Raw genomic sequence first — 19,615 nt, forward strand, 5'->3', positions numbered from 1 at the left:
CTAGGGGTTAAGGCGCCCCAACTGGCCTTTCACCAGGGTGGTAACTGGCCTGGTAGTTCCTGGGGGATCCTGCACCACTGAGAGCCCCACCAGGCCACCCACTCCTGGCCGGGTGCAGTTTTAGGTCATGCCCAGGACCAGGAGCCTCCTGACCATCCCCTACAACTCCTCCCTTACCTCCAGATGATACCAGCAGCCCTCCGGCCAGGCGATGTTGTTGCCTGGCCCCCAGCAGCAAAACTGCCCTGTTTATATGGGCAGCCCCAGATTCAAAATGGCTGGCCCCCTGCTGCCATCTTCAGGCCCTTAAAGTGGCAGGCACCCACAGTGCCTTGCCACAATCACTGAATCGAATCACTGTCCCCCGAATCATCCAAATCCAAAGAGAATACTAGCCATTTCGCACAGGCCTAGTAATTTCTCTTCCCATCTCTCCCTGTACCCATGTGAAATTTACATGATTTGGATTTTCCCCTCTTTTCCTACCACTTTCTCCTATGACCTGGACTGTTCATCCTCAGGGAAGAATGATCCTTGCAAGGGAGTTGAAGTTCCATATAGGAAACATTTTTTTCTATTAAACAGTGGTCATGTCGACATGAAATGCTGACTGTGCAATAGGTCATTACTATTGCATAGCAGCAGCGCGTGGTAGTACTATCAAGCTACTGTGTAGTCAGGATAACCAAGAAGCCATTTGGGGACATTACTGTGTAGTAAATCCAGTTGCTGTGCAGTCATTTAGTACTTGTGTATGCATCTACTAAATAACTGCGCAGTAACAACTGCTCACTCATCACCTTGTGTAGATGTGGCCAGTGGGTAGAGTTTTACTACTCACTGAGCAAGTCTACTGTCATATTGAATGAAATAGTTTGAATGTTTGTAAAGGTTGCCCATTAGCCAGTTTCAGGAAGAAGATAGGATTTATCTCCTTATCTAGCTCATTGTTTTTGGGACTACGTGCAAAAGGTCCTGACTTCATTTAAAGTCTTAATCTGAATTTTATCTTTAGAAGTCTTTTACAAAGAGAGCAAATATCCTGAATTCCGAGAGATCAAACCCTAAGGCCTTTTAACCAGATTGGTAAGAAAAGGGCATTTGCAGTGATATGGAAGTCTCCCCAAGACTTCAACAAAGGCAAAAGAATCTGTTGAGTAAGATCCGAGCCCAAATTTGGGGGTAATGACAGGTTGAGTAGGAGGAGCCCACTGACGGCAGCTCACTCAATAAAAACTGTAACTTACTGTCCCAATTTGGAGGTGACATCACTTGCAGAACAACGAAGGAAGAATGGCAAGTGTAGGCTGGATCAGACTGATCACCTGATCCACCCTCTCCGTGAACACGAATCTCTTAGTTCACAGTGAAGCCGCGGAGCACCTGAAAGGGACTGAAGGAAGGGGACTTAGTCCTATCACTGCTGAGGCCAGCCTATTGAATTGTATTGCTGAGGTGAGCCCATTGAACCGTACTACTGAGGCCAACCCATTAAATCGTACTACTGAGGAATGAAACCATATTTTGGTATTTGGCTTCTCGGAATTCTAGGATTGTAAGTATATTATGAAAAATAATAGTATTGATTCAAATTTAATTTTTAGTTGTAATTGTAGTTGTTTTTGTAACACTAATTCTTATAGCATTGTTTGGGAAGGAAGTGCATTCGGAGCATTGTTTCTGATATATGTAATTATTGTGTTTTTAATGTTTGTGGTGTTTCTTAAAGCTAAGCAGTGTTATATACGTAGCAAAGAGTTTTAAAATAAAATTGTGTTGTATAAATTAAGTGTGTAATCATTGTGAAATCAGCTAACTACTCCCCCAGCCAGTGCATCAAAACGAATCAGTAAATTGTGTGGGATTTTCTCTATTCCGCTCACTCATCACCTTGTGTAGATGTGGCCAGTGGGTAGAATTTTACTACTCACTGACCAAGTCTACATGAGACATTTACTATGTAATTGACTAATTAACTCCACAGTAAACTTCTTAGCATCTACACATGTGCCCCTATTAGGACACACAAAATTAATAAATGCAAATGCAGCAGGTTAGACCTTGTAACTAAAAGTCCTAACCTGCTCTGGAGTTTTTCCTGTGTGCAGCAGTGCATGTGTAGACACTACCCCAGCTGGCTGGGGCACAGGGTGCTTTAGCACAGGGTTAGCTGTCAGGCATCCCCCACACTGAATTACTCTCATGCCCCAGCCAGTCACTCCACAGCACATGGAGCCCCATAAGAGCAGCCTGGGCTCCACATGCTGCCAGCTAGCCCCACACTAAAACACCTTCATGTCTCGGTCAGCCACTTTGCAGCACGCGAAGCCCCATGAGAGCAGCCCTGGGCTGGCAGGCTGACCCTTAGACTCCCTGCCAGCCTGAGCTGCTCGGAGTCCACATGCTGCTCACTAATAAACTCCAGAGCAATAAGATCCAGTTTATCCATGGGTATTAATTGCATGTGTAGACACACCCATTGAAGTTATGTCTTCATGGCCAAATAGGTGCTCTTGTTGTCAATTGATTTTTTAACACGTAGCTATCTTATAAAACCCTAGTGGACAAAAGGCACAAGATCTGTTTTGTTTTGTTTTTATCATGATGTAGATAGATTAAGCCAATACTTTGTCTCCTGACCTTGACTAACCTCATCTATATATATGATGGTAAATACTCCAAGTGCATCATCTCCAATAGGCTTTTGCAGCAGGATTGTCAAGGTATATAAAAACAAAGAGAGAGAGCGCTTGGCAGAGAAATGGTAGCTGGCTAGTTCAAGAATTCCAAAGACATTGACTCACTAGGAATTTGCCACAGACAAGTCCTTTTGGTCCTCACAGGGTGAGTTTACATGAGATGCTTTACTGCACAGTAGCCTAGGTTACTATGCAGTGTGTACATCTATACATGTACACAAGCCTTGCTAATTGTGAGTAAAATTTGCTACCTGGAAATGCAAGTAGCAAATTTACTTGTGATTACTAACTGTGCAGTAGTGCTCATGAAGATGCCTGACCAGGAGCAAATCTGCTCCTGGTCAGCCAGCCACCAGGGGGTGGGAGATTGCTCCGGAGTCTATGAGGGGACTATGTCCCCCTGCCCCGGCAGCAGAGAGCTCCAAGCCCCCCCACTCTGAGATCATGATCAGAGCTGGGAGATCTTTATCTCCCAGCATGGGCCCTGCAACCGCAGAGCTGGCACTGGGAGCTCCCTGCTGGTGGGGGCTGGGGAGTCTCTTCCCTGCCCAGCTCTGTGAACACACAGCTGGGTAGAGAACAGGCTGGAGAGCTTGTTCCCCACTTAACTCCATGCTCACGCTCCATTCCCATGAGCGGGAAACAGGTTCTCCAGACTCTGCCCAGTGATCAGTGAACTAGCTGCCCCACTGGTAGATATGGGCAGGGGGCTGGGACATGTCCATCCCCTGAAGCTTTTTCGAAGTCCCCTGACTCTGATTGGGGAGCTGGGACCAGGAACTCCCTACCATCCAGACAGGGGAACATCGTCCCCACCTTGGCAGCAGGCAGTCCCCCAGGGGCAGGGGTCAGTGTCCAAGTCAGGCCCTGGCCTAGCACCCAGGAAGAGTTTAGCGCTCCCCCTGGTGGCAGCAGGTGCCTATCTCAGGACCCCAGAAAGCAGAAGCAGATTGCTGCTGTTAGCAGCAAATCTACTACCACTTCTCTGCATGCACAGATGCCTGCCCGGGAGTGTTTACTCGTGAATAAACTGCTCCTGGATGTAATGCACATGTAGACACAGTTACTGTTGCTTTGCCACCTTTGGGCACTATGAGCCCTTTCCATGAACAGAAATGATTTCCACTGCATGAATGATGCATTGGTACAAAAGTCACGAATAGCTTATACCAGTGGTTCCCAAACTGACAGATTGCACGCCACCAATTTAAATATGATACAACTTAAGTACCACCAGCAAATTTCAGTTGAACTTTAAGTACCAACAACAAATGTGTGTCATACAGTAATTATAATAATCAGTTAACGCATACCACTGACAGGTTGTCTGCATACCACTGGTGGTAGCTGTACCACAGATTGGGAACCGCTGGCTTATACCATGGTGTCCTTCAGTTAGTGGAAGTGGGAGAAAGATTTGGGAATGGTCTACTGTGGGCTCAACCCCACTGCATCCTACGCTGGCCCCATCTATTCACCACCAGTAGAAACACTTCTTTGGGCTTAGGTAGAAGAAAGATTGGCACTCTCTCTGTTGTGCTCCCTTATCTGGAATCTGTATGTAGTATTGTTTCTACTCATGAATACATGGGGGAACAAGAGGATTCTAATTCTCTAGTCAGTATTACTGGGATTTTCTCTCTCCTAGATATTCCTTATGTATTTCAGTATATATTGGACAACATCCTTAGCTGGATCAGGCATTGTACTATTGAAGTAGGTGCTACACCCATTTGTGGTAGCTGAAAATTTGCTCCTAGAACATGTAATACAGACAAACACAAAGGATATTTTAACAAAAGGTCTCTTACTGAGTATACTTGAAAAACAGAAAAAAGGCTCAACCTTTTACTCCTGACACAGACACGACTGCCACAAAGTACAGTAGGATCAGACTGAAAGTGTGGTAATCTGCCTCTGTTAAATCAGATCAAACATGTATATGATGAAATATTAAACCCCATGTTAGTAGAGAATTTACTGATTTCTGCAGAGAAATAATTAAAAAAAATAATAATTCCAGAAGGTTTAGAGCTAAAATAAATGCTCACAATATTAAATCAGGAATTGGGAAAAGAAAAGTGGTAGGAATAAACACGGTCACTAGGTAAGAATCTCTCTCTCTTTCCCCAAAATGAAGAACTCTTGGCACTGAAACACAATAGATCTTGCACATGATCTGGCAGTAGGGAGAAACTGCTTTGACACATTGTGCCCCATGTAAAATTGGGAACAGCATGGAGAGTGGAGGGTAGTGAAGAGGCTTGCACTGTAGAGAGCAATTAAAATGAGCTGTTAATTTTCTAGAAAAAATTGGGCAACACATCTCTGGCTCCTAATCCTTTAAAACACAAATACTTTTTGCTTTATGCTGCCTCAAATTATTTTTTCTTTCATGTTGTTTTTTTTCCCCCTGGAAAAGAAAAATTAAAAAAAAACAAAACCTCCTTGAGCCTTAGATTTTCTGAATCTGACAGGAAGATAATGCATAAAAGAAAGGATATGTTTCCTTTCATTGCTAAACTAAAGAGGGTTTTCATTGCACAGAAGATAATAGCTCTTATGATCTTGAGCCTGTATATAATCTCCATTTGAATGCAAGCAGGCATCTAACATGAGGGTTATTGCCCTTTTAAAAAAAAAAAATGATTGAATTAAGTTCACAATCAGCCTTTATATTTTGTACCCCCATACACATCATGCAGGGTTTCCCCCGTCCTCTCCCTTCCTTATAGCAATAGGATGTAGGCTGCACAGGGAGCCAAAAAGTTTAATCATTTAACCTACATTTGTGCTAACATGAATATTTACATTCTTCATCAAAGAAAGTACCCATGCAACAGGATGATGGCAGCCATTTTGAAAAGTTCCAGAGATTGTTCCAAGTTCAACCCAGAGGTATTATCTGTGCTCTGAGAAGTAGCTCAGTCAATAGTAGGGCTATCAACTCTGTTTGAATCTATTCTGGGAGGTTTCCAGAACACCAACATGCCCATGACACACAACGTGAACGTGTCTGCAAATATCAATTACAGATTACAATGCATAGATTTTACATCAGGAAGGCAAATGCACATTACTATTACATTTAAAAACCCTACTGGACTACTGTATAAATTGGATTCAACATTTAATATTTATTTTAATGAATGCCCTATCATTTATCTCCTGGGTGACTCTCAGCAGTCCCCTGGAGATTTATATTTATTTCCTGGAGACTCCAGGGCAATCCTGGAGGGTTGGAAACCCTAGTCAATAGGCTCAGGGGAAAATCTATTGTGGGAGTAGAACTGGACTGAAGAGAAGGGTGGAAGTAATAGGAATGGAGGCAAGTTACTTCTAAGAGGAAAGTAACTATTCCATTAGGTCTTGCACAGTTTTATGGGTACTTTTTAAAACAGAATGCCTGGCTTAGACCTCACCCTGAAACATGAGTTCAGGGGCTAAGGTGCTAAATCCTTATTATGTGATTAACTGTTTAAAATTGCAAAAGTACATGCAGACAAGGTTCCTTGGGTGAATTTGATATCTTTTATTAGACCAACCCAAATGGTTGGAGAATAGTTATTAAGCAAGCTTTCGGGTTCAAAAACCCTTCGTCGGGCAAGTACATACAAGCCTTTTGAAATCTGGCCCTAAAAAAACCCCCAAAAAACCCAAAATCCAGTCACACACAGGCCACCTTTACAAATATTTTTTTTTCAATGAAGCACTCGTGAGTGCTTGAGATGATGTTACCATAGACACATACGTACACACACCATGCACATTAAACCCAGACATGCATGTACACACACATATCACACACATTAAACCCAGCCAAATTTAGGCACTGAATGACTGAATCCATTCCTCATTGCTCCTTGCCTGTTTTTAAGGGTTCAGAACTCTTATTTACACTACAACCCCCACTGGGGTTTTGCTCTCAGAAAATTCTGCATCTGAATTCATACTGATCATTCTGAACCAGAATAAAGAAGATGGAACGGAAATGTCTTTTAGTTATTCCTCTCTGTCCAGGATGGCTGGCTGCTCTTTGGGTTGCCTGGCTGGAGAACCAGCTACATGAGTTGCCAGGTTGCTTAGAGAAAAAGGCAGCCCCAAAGGCAAGTTGCCAGGAAGCCAAGCAAGCAGTCTGTCTGGCCAGTCAGGTTTCTATTAAAAGTTTGAAGGAGTCAACATTTTGCCATAGATAGTCTTAAAATCCACATGTTCCAACAGAATAATTCTGCTGATTTTTTTTAAGGAGCTGTAATCTTCATGCTCTTAAAATCCATTAGATACAGTGAGGACCAGGATGCAGGTCTCCTCAGCTATGTACTACAATCAAGCAAGAACCATTATAACTTGTGACTGCCTAATCAGCTACTGTGATACCAGCTCTGACAGGGTCTCTAATCAACCAGCTTTTATAAGATTCAGAATCTCATATTAGGAACCCAAGAAACTAGGCAAGAAGAGTGGTCAATGCCCCCTCTTTTCAAGAAAGTACCTGTTCTCTCAGATAAAAGCTCTTCATTTTACTCATAAATTTCCTACCCATATGGGTCCATTGCTGCCAGACTTTGCAGTAAGTGGGTTATTATGAGCCATCTTGCACAATACTTATGCTCCTTCAGCAGTAAGTTGCATTAACAAACCATCATGTATTTAAAATCAGAACAAGTTCCAATATAAGTAAGAAAAATCCCATGGTGTGGATGTATGAATAAAACAATGTTATAATTGCAAAAGGAATCCTGTCAGAGTCTGCTTTCCCATTTTTCTCCGATAAGAAAAGCAGAGTTTTTCCCTCTCCTTTCTCCCTTCCCTTCCTAGCACACCCCCTGATCCCTTAACACACTTCAAATCCATGTAGGTCTGGTAGCAACTTCTGACAGCTCCAAAATGTGAATTATGCATATGCTAACTCCATGCCTGTTACTTCCACAGTGAATGTAGCCCAGTGGGAACTCATAACATCAGATCCAGCAACATGTTAAAGGAATGGGGAGAGCACACTGTAATAAAAACTGACATCATAAAAAAAGAGGGCCAGAGGCCTAACTGGCTAATTTTACACCCTAGGCAATAGCAGCTTATGATGCGTGACAGCAGCTGGAAGTTTGCTGTTGCAGGGTGAGATGTCACCTCTTTTGCCAACAAAATATGCATTGAGCAGTCATTTAATCACTGATTTTTAGTGGCAAAAAGGAAGTAAGGCAGTCAACCCTCTCTGACACCTTCCTCCCCAACCACCCTGCAGCATCCCATTTCTGCCAATCACTCAGTTGCTGCCAACCCCATCACTGCTGCTCAGCTGTCCCTGTTTCAGAAGCTTTAGCTGCTGCATGGAAGGTGCGGGTGGGGTGCCCCTGGCTCCACTCCTTTGCTCCCCAACTTAGGCAATGCTGAGGATCATTGTTCACTCATGAACCCGCTGTTACACTACTGAGGAAGGCCATGAATGTTGGGTATACAATGCTACATGGTAGCTGGGGTAAGAGAATTTCAAAGCCACTGCTCTAGTGACCCCACTCTGTCCAATACATCCACTTGTCTTTACTAAGCTGTTTTATAACTTAATCTCAGCTTCCTTAACTAGATGTCTTATGATTGGAGTGCTCCTCTCAAGAAAGAAACATCTGCCAATGATTCTACAACTCCAGTTTCTGTTTGGCTCAAACCTAGAAGCTTGATGTACAGGGACACTTGGGGGGAATTGCTTCCTCTGCCCATTAAAGGAGTTAGATTGGACTCTAAACACAGGGTTTGGTCTTCAGACACTGCCACATCTACTCTGTCTACTTTACATAAGTTTAACATGAAACTTTTCTTTATATATAGCATATAGTGCCAGATGAACTTGGCTGTGCTCTGAAACAGATGATTTTTGAGGCAGAAGCTGAGGTCACATGGCTGCAAGACTTTTTTGCACAGACAATATTTGTTGATATTTTGATAGACACATTTACAGAACAGCTCTTATGAAGGAGATTTAAGACCTTGGTCAGCAGCACCAACCTCTTATGTCTTGCTCATCTTGGGCAGAATAAAGCTTAGCATCACAAGGAGATGAAAATAGGAAGATAAGTATACCCTTATACTCTAGAATCCTCAAGATGTTTATTAATTCTTCATATGAAGGGACAGACAAACCTCACACCTTTGTGCATTGGCACAATCCACCAGAACATCCAGCCTAATGAGCAGAGCCAGGAGTGGGACCAGGGATTGCAGGGGTTGGGGTCAGAAGCCAAGAGTCAGAAATCAAATACTAAGCCCAGGGACTAACCAAAATCAGGGGTCAGGAAGCAAGCCAAAGTCCAAGGGGCTGGGTTCATGATCAGTGATACCCGTGCAGAAACCAGAGGCGATAGCTCAACAGGAGCTGCTTTGGGACTGGAAACCAGAAAGTTAGAGGAGGAGTTCCTTAAAAACAGACCCAGGACCAATCAATCACCAGGAAGGGTCTAGGGCTCAGTTGGCCCTGGTTAGTTCATTAGGTTCAGCTGCTCCTGTTAATCAGGCTACAGGGCATGACCTTCACTTAGCCTTATCCTTACATTCACTGCTACTGCCAAGATAGGAGCTCCACCTACTTTCAGGTGGTAATTGATTAATTAAGTATAGCCTCTCCCAGGAGTCATTTCTGCCATGGTTGGGGGGCCCATTTTGGTTTGTCTACACCACTGAGGTGGTAGGCCCTAATGCAGATGGGGCTGGGTCATATTGCACCCATCCACTGGCAGATTTTATACCTGGAAGTATGTCAGCAAAACCCCTGTGCCTTGTGCCCATTCTCAAGCTCTTGGTTTCTTATGTGCCTAAGGGTAGCCATCAGGGAGAATTATGGAGCAGCCTCTGTGGTGACCTGCAGGCTTTGGAGTGTGTCAGAGGGTGCAGGTGGGCAGAGACCCACCACTGCCACAGTATGGCATAGAATCATTGAAAATTAGGTTTGGAAAAGACCTCCGGAGGTCAGCTAGTCCAACCCCCTGCTCAAAACAGGGCCATCTCCAACTGTATCATCCTAGCCAAGGCTTTGTCTACATGGGTCTTAAAAACCTCCAGGGACAAAGACTTCACAGTCTCTCTGGGTAGCCTGTTCCAGTGGTTTGCTACCCTCCTAATGAGAAATGATCTAATCTAAACTTCCCTTACTAAACCTAATATCTAATCTAAACTTCCCTTACTAAAACTTGAGATCAAGTTTGGACAAAAACCATCAACCAAGAGAGGAAGAACAAACCAAACATCAATCAAAAGCAACATTTCCATGAGATGCAAAAGAGGCCTTGAGCCATTTCAAGTACCTGGTTGATGTTACTGCATGGGGACAGGACAAAGAGAAGGAATGGAAAGGAGAGTGAGACTGAAAATAAGAGCAGACTGGGTATCTGAATTCAGCTATTTACAGTACAGATATTGTTCAAAGGCCCTTCGCGACTTTTTTTTTTTAGTTTAAGAATGTGCATGTGACATACCATAGTTACCTTACCAAGTTAACTCAATGAGTCAAGAACTATGTATTTGCAATACTCTTTCCCCATCTTTCAGTGCTGTGTAGGTCGTTGACAAACCAACACTCTTTTAAAGTTGGAGGGGACAGAGCCCTAGAGAAAAATAGCCACTAAAGTCATTCATGCTGTACTCCATATATTCAAGGACAGGTTCTGGCTTTAAGTGAATTTTGCTAAGAATTACAGTTGTGTGCGAATGCACTGGGCCTGATTCTTGTCTCCCCTCGCTATAACATGGCATCGCTCAACTGAAGTCAATGGGGTTACATCAGTGTAACTGAGGGTAACCAGGGCCTTGGGCTCAAGCAAGGTAATTCAAGCCAGAACTACACTACAGATTTATTGTATCTGGCAGCAACAGCCTTACACATGTTTCACAGACTCCTCAGGTCTTATCACACAGGTCTGTCTACACAATGTTGAGTCAGTCCCTGGCACTGTCTAGAATCAGTTACACTGCTTCCAACTTCATCAGGTAGATATGGATCCATTTGAAGATGTTGTAGCCAAACACGAAAGAGTTTACAGACAAGACCTGACTTGGGAGTACAGCACAGACTTGATTCTGTTCTCACCAAATTCATACTAAAATAACTCCATTTACTTACATGGAGTTAATCCTGGTTTATAGGGGCAGAAAAATCAGAATCAGACAGTGTCTTTGAGTGCATTTTGTGGTGGGCATTCAGGTCCCGATGTTATTAATGGACACGTGAGCTGACAAAGAAAATAAGCTAGATGCTGATTTCAGTTATATTGATAAGGGATATCAATGCAGGTCTAAATGGCTGTTTTTAGACATGCTCTGGTGGGAGGGGGGCTTTAATTAGAGCAGCTCTGAGAGCCATTGAATGAGCTTTAGTCAAAGTGCCACTGCTACAATTTTGAAGCACAGGGTTGCTAATACACGGAGGCTGCTGGAGCACACTAAATTTAGTAATTACCACGGTCCAGCAGACTCCCTTAATTGAGTCTGCTCCGATGCGCTGTAATTACAGCGCATCGGAGCAGCCTCCCTGCATGGCTGCAGGCACCCCAGTGAGAGAGTAGGTCCAAAAACTTCTGCTGAAAAATGCCAAGTCATTGACATTGACTCAGCCAATATGAAAGATGAAGACTAATTTGAAATCTAAATGGAATAATTTCATTTCAGCTCTTGTACTGACATCCAAGTTACTGTATTTACTTAAATACAAGATGAACCCGATTATAAGATGATCCCCCAATAATTCGATTCTATATATGGAAAATGTATAATTATAATTTTCCTAGGTATACAATCTAATTATTGCAGGTTTGTCTTGAATTTGTCCCCAACCCACTGCTACAGCAGGGAAAATAAATCTTGGGGTTCCAGGTACCCTTCTTGCCCTCCCCAGTGATTTCCCCTGCAGCCCCTTCCCCACTCCTTAGGACCCTGCTCTTCTTTAGCAAATGGAAGTGAGAAGCAAATTTGAAAAAAACCCTCCTTAAAAAATAAACAGAGCTGGAGTAATTTGCATATAGGACCCATAGATTTAGTTCATCCACAATTCATGCATTTTTTTCCTCCTTTTTTGAAACCGCTGTGAGTTTTAGCACAGATACACCATGAACACACTTAAACAGTACTGTGACACCTACTTCTAATACAAACTATGTTTTTATTTATTTACAAAATTATCCAAATTCCATTTAGTTCATTCTACCTTTCCCTGCCCCTTCTTCTTTGGGAGTTAAGTATGTATCATGTTCCTAGAAACACAATCTCTGACTTACTCTCTGATTTCTTTTAGGTATTTCACATCTTACTGGTACATGAACCTTTCCCCATTCCCTTTATTTATAGGATCCATTTTCCCATGCAACTATTTTTTCTTTTGTCTTTTTTTCCCCTTAAGTTCCATCTACAAACATGGGGAACCATTTCTCCTTCTCCCAGGCTTTATCTGCTTCTTCCCCCCATCTCTTTTTCTGTTCCCTCCATAGGTACATTTTCATTCAGCACCAGGCCTAGTTTTAAGCACTGTTTGAAAGACCACACATTTTAAAGTCTTGGATGTTTCTTAAAGTCCAAAATGCATTTTTTAAAGACCAATTACCAGCTTCTTTACTCTGCACACTTGATTTTGTTCCATTTTTGGCATCTCTTCCCCACTACACCACTTCAGCCGTCAGCTTGGTACCTGTGATTAGCTGGTATAAATCACCATATCCTTCCTCATATCCTTTGTGCAAAGGCACCTTCCCACAGCAAGTGTTCATGCATTTATTCCCCGGCAGACATGGTCCTTGGGCACTTTGAGGCCCAGCAGAGCCACCAGCAATGTTGAAGCTCACAAAATGGCAGTATTCTGCGTACCAGCATCCAACTTAACACTCAGTGCTCTTTTAGAACGCCTTTTACACACACCTCCTTCAAGATGGTGTCTACTTTCTCAGTGGAGAGTTTCCAGATTAGAAGTGTTCTCTCTCATGCCTGCACCTTTTTCTGGGTCTTGTGATGGTCTTTCATTTCCTTTGGTTCTAACTGCTTCATCTGCCTGATGTTAGCTTCTTTCTTTACAGGATTTCCTGTCTTAACCTCCTCCTGTGCTTCCTCCTCATCCATTCTTATATTTGGTTTTTTTCATAAACCCTTCCATGCCCGACTCTTCTAGGAACTTGTCCATGTACTCCTCCTGACTGGCAAAAATCTCTTCTGAGAGGTCAGATCTTTGTAATGAGGAGAAAGCAGAGGAAGGGAGACTACTACTAGAGGTACTTGGTGAGGGCTCTGCTTCTTTCCCCTGTACCCCTTGTCTCCCTCATTTGGTTTCCTCCATTTTCTTTCTTCTAACTTCCTGCCATTCCATCTCATTTTCCTCCATTTCTGACCCTCCTTCTTCCTCCAAGCTGCTCTCTTCCCCTCCTTCCTTTTTTTGGGGAGTGTAGAGCTCCCCTTCTCTGCATTTTGTTTTTCTTCTTTCTTCCTTGTTTTAACTTTGTGAGGGAGGGCTGGAGTTTCATCCTCCCCCTCCCCTTCTGACTCTCATTATCCTCCTGTTCCAATAGTTTAACCTGCTCCTCAGGCTCTGCAGCCTCTTCCACAAGCGCCTTGAGTTCCCTCTCCAGGAACAAGGGGAGGGTGTCAGAGGTTGCTCAGGACTTCGGGTGCTGGCCTAGGGGGGTGGTGCCTGTTCCCTCCTGGGGGAGAATATCGCCTGGGGTTTTTTTGTATGTTTGTTTTTAAGGGCCAAAAAGAAAAGAAAAAGTTCCTATGAGCATGTTTGTCCAGAAGGGCCATGTGTTTTGTAGTCATGCTCAGTATTGACCACACATTTAATCAGCATCCATTACTGAGCACTAGGACTGTGAGAAATGTCACCGTCTATTTGGATTTGGCTCTGTTTCAACTAATTTTGAGTTCAAAACAGTGGAAGCAAATTGAAATGAAGGGCTTCAAAGCAGACTCGAAACAAAACAAGGCTAGTTGAAACACTTCGAAAGTTTTGAAATGTTTTGAAGCTGGCAACGGGAAACAGGGGAGAGCCAGGGCTGCACTCCCAGCACTCCCACTGCCAGAAGCCAATAACAGTGCAGGGGAAGGGAACTGAGCCCAGGCTCAGTCGCGGGGGGGGGGGGGGGGGGGGGGGGGGGGGCGCAGAGAGTCAGCCCAGCTGGGCTCATCCCTACCCACACCATGCTGTGATCAGGCATGGGGGAAGAGAGTCAGCCCAGCTGGGTTCACTCCCACCCACCCCACCCACCCTGCCATCAGGGGTGGGGGTGGAGAGTCAGCTCAGCTGGGCTGATTCTCCACCCCCCCACCTGATTGCAGCACGGGGGGAGGGGGGGGGGAGTGAGCCCAACTGGGCTGACTCTCCGCCCCCTCTAGCGCTGAAGATAGCTAGTCAACTCAGCTGGGCTGAGTTCCTGCCCCCTGTGCAACCTAGTACTGGGGGTGGGAAGTCAGCCCAGCTAGGCTGACTTCCCACCCCCAGCGAAATGTCAAAACAGCATCGAAACAGCCTTTCCGTTTTGATGGAATAGAACAGAACAGCTGTTTCAAATTGAACTGAAATTCAAAACGGAACGCTGTTCCTTCGAACCATCGAAACTGAAGGTGAAACGGAATGGTGCCATTTCGCACAGCCCTACTGAGCACATGCTGTTTTTAGCAGCAGATCAAAGGTAGGCAATGAACCATATTTAATGCAGTTGTCTTGTATGTGAATGTAAGACTTGGGGCTCACCCCGCCCTCCCTGCTTGTGGGGGGAAGACCTCGTCCTGTATTCAAGTAAATGTGGTAACTCTTTATTGTGTTTTATTTTTTATATTGTAATGTTTTGGCATTATTAAGACAAGACACTTTATTAATACAATTAATTGTCCCAAATTGAAATACTTCGAAATTTGCACTTGAAAAGTATTGTGACTTTGTCCTGATATGGACAGGAAAAATCCTGAAATTTTAAAGAAGTCAAAACTTTCTATCCAATAGAAAGTCTGCTTTCTGACCAGCTCTGCACAGTACTATTAAATTACAAGTCATGCTATGAAAAGCTTTGAGAACCTTATAGAAGTGAGTTTGTGTTACCTAGCTTGTGATATGATCATTCTAATGATGAATTCACAGCTCAAAACCAAAATAGTAACGTCCAATTTGCCACATTTCTAAACTCCCTTAGAAAACTGTTGCCTTAGTAACGGAACAACTCCACCTCCACATAGATTAGATTTTTCCGTGCTATCTATTAGATCAGCATTTCTCAACCTGTGTTATCATGACCCAAAAGTGAGTCTCAAGAATATATGAAAGGGTCATGAAAAAAAAACTTTAAAAAATGGAACAACAAAATTTAAATATGGATTCTCCTTTAAAGGAGAAAAATGTGGGAAAGTGGTTTTTCTCTTGCAGCCTGGCAGAGTTTCAGTCTGCAAGGGCCTGCTCGGGGCACCCCTGCCCCAGCCCCATACACCCAGCCCCTGCCTCACACTGGGGGGCTGGGGCCGAGGGGGAAGTGGGTAGGGAGTAAAGGGTGCGGGGTTGAGACTGGGCATTGATATTTACAAGTGGGTCCTGGTACAAAAAATGTTGAGAACCACTGTATTAGATTATAGCCATAGGATGTGGCTGATAACCTACGTCAGATAGTGGGCAAGAGGACATTATTCCTTTATGAAATATTTTTCCTGAAGGATTATCGTGAAGTCCTACTCAAAAAAATAAAAATAAAAAAATAAATAAATCAGATTCCCCCCATTAAAATTCCAGACTACAGATGGTAAGAACAAATTGATGTAGGCCCTTAAATTTACAGGGTTTACTTTGTTAGGTGCTACTTTTCTCCTAACCAAATCTGTTACTGTTGATCCTGCGTCTCTGCAGGCCAGCCAGCCTGTCATGCTTTACCCTAAGGGCTAAGTACAAACATACAAAAATCCCAAGCCTGAATTGATCCAATCTTTGCAGGTTAGTCTAACCTGTGTAGATTGAACCAATTTGCGAGTGAATAGACATTCACTTTTGATTCCAAAAATGCAGCCACATGCCTGCAGTGGCTCAGGCTAGAAGCTGGGGGCTCTAGAGCAAGCCCTCCCTTCTCTTCTGCAGCAGCCGCAAAGCTGGAGGGAAGCTGACTGGGGCAAGGGGGCATGGCCAGATCCTGGCAGGTCACTGAGTAGGATTGGGGAGGGGTTTAAATCCCCACCCTGGCCTGCAGGGTCCCCAGCTAGGATGTACCTGGAGGGGGAGTGTGGGAAAGCAGCCCTTGCCAGGTTTGTTCCTGGGCAGGGGCTGTTCCACCAAGAAGGTGGGACTGTATCAGCCAGGTTTCCCACTCCTTGTCAGCCAGCCCTCACTGCTCTGGCTAGGGAGCAGAGGGGCAGGACCAACCCTGCTCTACTCAAGCAGACAGCACAGCCCAGGGCTGCAAAGCATGCTGGGATGCTGGGAGACTGTGATTTCACTTGAACCAGGAAGGGGCAGAAGTTCCATAAATGAGTTTGACCTAAATCAGTTAAGTTCGATAATACATTCAACCAAGTTTATCTTAAAACATTTTCAGCCATTTTGAAACTGACTTATATGCACTGAGCTTCTGTTCTGTTACAGGTTTAAAACCAGTTTCTGATCACTTAGGGATAGAAGTTGCACCAAAGTCAGTTTAAGGAGGGAAATAGATGAAAGAGAGTTAGAGGCCATGTAGGATTACATGTCCCCAAATATGTATCCACACTTGATATCCCCATACGTGAACCCTCCTTACTTGTCATGTGCACTCACATCAGCATATTTCATTGCTTGTAGGAGCCTCCTCAGCTTTGACACATTTGCTTGTATCACAATGTTCTAAGTTAAAGCACATACACATAGATTGGCATTTTCAGAAGGTATAAGCAGGTGTACTCACCTGATAAATGCAGGTAGGTGTAATAGCAGGTCCAGTTCTGCGTGTGTGTGCATGCATAAATGTCCAATAGAGTCTTTTTGAAAATGCATCCCTTCCTGTCCAGGAACACTTGGAGGCCAGTTATCTACCCTGCTCATCTTTTCCCAGCTAGGTCTAAACAATATGGGTTTTGCTCATGGTTAGATTTTGTCTCCATCTTCACTTTATTTGGGTGTGCTGTCCTGTGACTATAACAGGCCAGATTTTTAGCTGGTCTAACTCAATGTCGCACTAGTTCATGATAGCTACACAACCTGAGATGCTAATGTGATGAGACTTTTTATAGGATTTCTGAAATGTGTCATAATGCGCAGGATTTGAACAGGCAACCTTCAGGCCTCAAGACAGTTGACCAAGCCACTAGATTAACCAAATATGTCAAGCACTCAAAATCTGAGTGCTAAACTAACCACCAGAGGGTGCCCAATTCATCCTATGATTAAACAATACTGATGGAGTACCATGAAATGAAAAAAATACATAGAGAGAAGAAAAAAAGTTCCCTATAATCAAGTCTGCACAAAGAGTTATGTTTGCATAAAAGAGAGAATAAAAAAAACCCCAACCTTAGAATGTACTTTGCCTCTTTGATTTCATGATGTGTGGCCAGCCCTTATTTCACAGCAACTTTGACAAAGATTGTTCTCAACAGGAGGAGGATTGGAATTGGTCACTATTTCAGTGCAAGATTCCTCTGAAAGCACTATGCTAGCATGATGATGAGGACTGAGTAACTATACCATTAACATTTCACATAGACTGCCATGGATCTCAGAAATGGACGATTCAGCAGATGACCTCTGAGTTAGTGTATAAACAGTCCTCCAAACTAGTGGAACATGCTATCATTCAGAGACAGATTCCCTGACCATTTCTGACTATAGAAATCATTAAGGTTGGATAATAAAAGACATCCCTTTAGTCATTAACTGCGGACACTCCTTCAGGGCTATTTTAGAATTATCTTCCCACTAAAACATTTTCACCATCCTCCTTTTTAGGTTTAAAACACTGAGCTTCTATGTTTCACTTTGGAAAACTTACGGTGTGGGATAGCTTGTAATTCTGAATGCATTTCTTTGGTGTTGGGCCTAAGTCATCCCCACTTTTTTTGTTAAAGGAAAAAAAAAAAAAAAGATGTTACCCCGTTGTATGTTTGCTACCCAAAGGTATAGTCTTCTAGAATCCCTCTTGCCCTCAACTCCTCTTGTCAACAGTTATGATTTTTCCCTTCAGTGCTTTCAGTCAAGCTATTTTCTATGAGCCTTGTGCAGTAGTTTACCAAGCTGACTATGCAGATCCTCTGGTAGTTACTCCCTATGGGCAAGAGAGTATATAATAGGACTACAAAACATTACTTCATTTAATTGAAGCAGCCTTTGAAGTATAGCTTTGCAGCATCTTCAAGATCTGAAAGAGAGCATTCCTTCTTCCTCTGCATTGGGTGCCTCTACACAAGACGCTTCACTGTGAGGTAGTATAGTTTACTGCACGGTAAGCATGTGCATTTACACATGCACACGCTTACTGCACAGTAAACCTTGCTAATCACAAGAAAAGTTGCTGCCTGCAAATGCAAGTAGCAAATTTACCTGCAATTACTAACTGTGCACGAGCACTTGTGTAGACACTTGACCAGGAGCAAATCTGCTCCTGGTCAGCCTGCCACCAATGAGTGGGAGATTCCTCCCTGCCCTCAGGAGCTGCCTGCTGCTGGGGCAGTCTCTGCCACTGGAGCCTGGGTAAGGACTAGCTTGTCGTCCGCCCCCCGCCCCAATCATGACTGGGGAACTTGGTCTGGGAGATCTTTGTCCCCCAGCCCCTACTTCACCATCGTAATTGGTCATGGAGCTGGTACTGGGAGCTCCCTCTTGGTTGGGACTGGGGAGCCTGTTCCCTGCTCAGCTCCAGGCTCACTGCTAGCTACCCCACTGTAAGGTCAGGGCAGCAGGCTGGAATCTGCCCTTCCCCTGCAGCTCTTTCCAGGACCCCTACCCCAATCAGGGAACAGGAACTGGGAGCTCCCCAATACCAGGGCAGGGGTACATTGTCCCTGCCCTGGCAGCAGGCAGCCCCCCTGCCATTAGGGGTAGGGAGCAATATCCCAGCCCCAGCCAGGAGACAGCCATCTCCTGACCCAGTACTCCCTGCCAACCCCTAGGCTAGCTCCCAGGGGGAGCCTACAGCTCCCTCTGGTGGTGGTAGGGGCCCACTGCAGGGCTCCCAGAGGCAAGAGCAGTTTGCTGTCATTAGCAGCTAATCTGCTTCCACTTCCCTTCACACACAAACACCTCAAAAATAGTTTTCTAGCAAGTAAACTGCTCCCAGATCTAATGCACATGTAGACACACCCACTGTGCACCAGTTCAGCATCCATCTCAACTTCTTGGACTTTTGCCCAAAAATCAAAGAGGAATTCTTGTTTTTTTACTCCAAATTACATCAAAATTGTAATGTGTTTTCGTTTCAGATACAATCTTGTGAGGAACATTATAAATCATAAGAGGCCTTGAACCAATGTTCACTTCATGCGTTTGAAACCATCACAAAGTACATAGTCAGCAAACAATCCACAACGTGGTCGAGCTCATTAGCCTCTTCTAGGTGGATCAGGAGCCAATTGTCCTAGCATTAAGCAAGGCAATGAAGTCTTCAAGAGAGTCTTACTGAGCACTGTTTATGCTTGTGTAAGTCCTGAGAAACTACATGGACATCATTGCTGTTATTCAGGATTGAAAAACAGCAATTGGGCTATGAATATCACCTCCAAAACAAGACAAAAATCAGTCTCAACAGAAATCCATTTGGAGCATTGTAATTTAGATAAGTGTACTTCAGTGTATAGGGATACATTGGCTTGTGTGTAGATTTAAGATAACATTAACCATTTGGCATTCCTTTTCTCCCACAGTCCTCCATTATGACAGTATTAGAGAGATAAAAGGGGAATACATATTACATGCCTTAAAGTGCTCCAAAATGCATTTGGTGTGTTAAAAT

The sequence above is a fragment of the Alligator sinensis genome, unplaced genomic scaffold (genome assembly GCF_000455745.1).
Source record: "Alligator sinensis unplaced genomic scaffold, ASM45574v1 scaffold177_1, whole genome shotgun sequence".
Classification (NCBI taxonomy): Eukaryota; Metazoa; Chordata; order Crocodylia; family Alligatoridae; genus Alligator; species Alligator sinensis.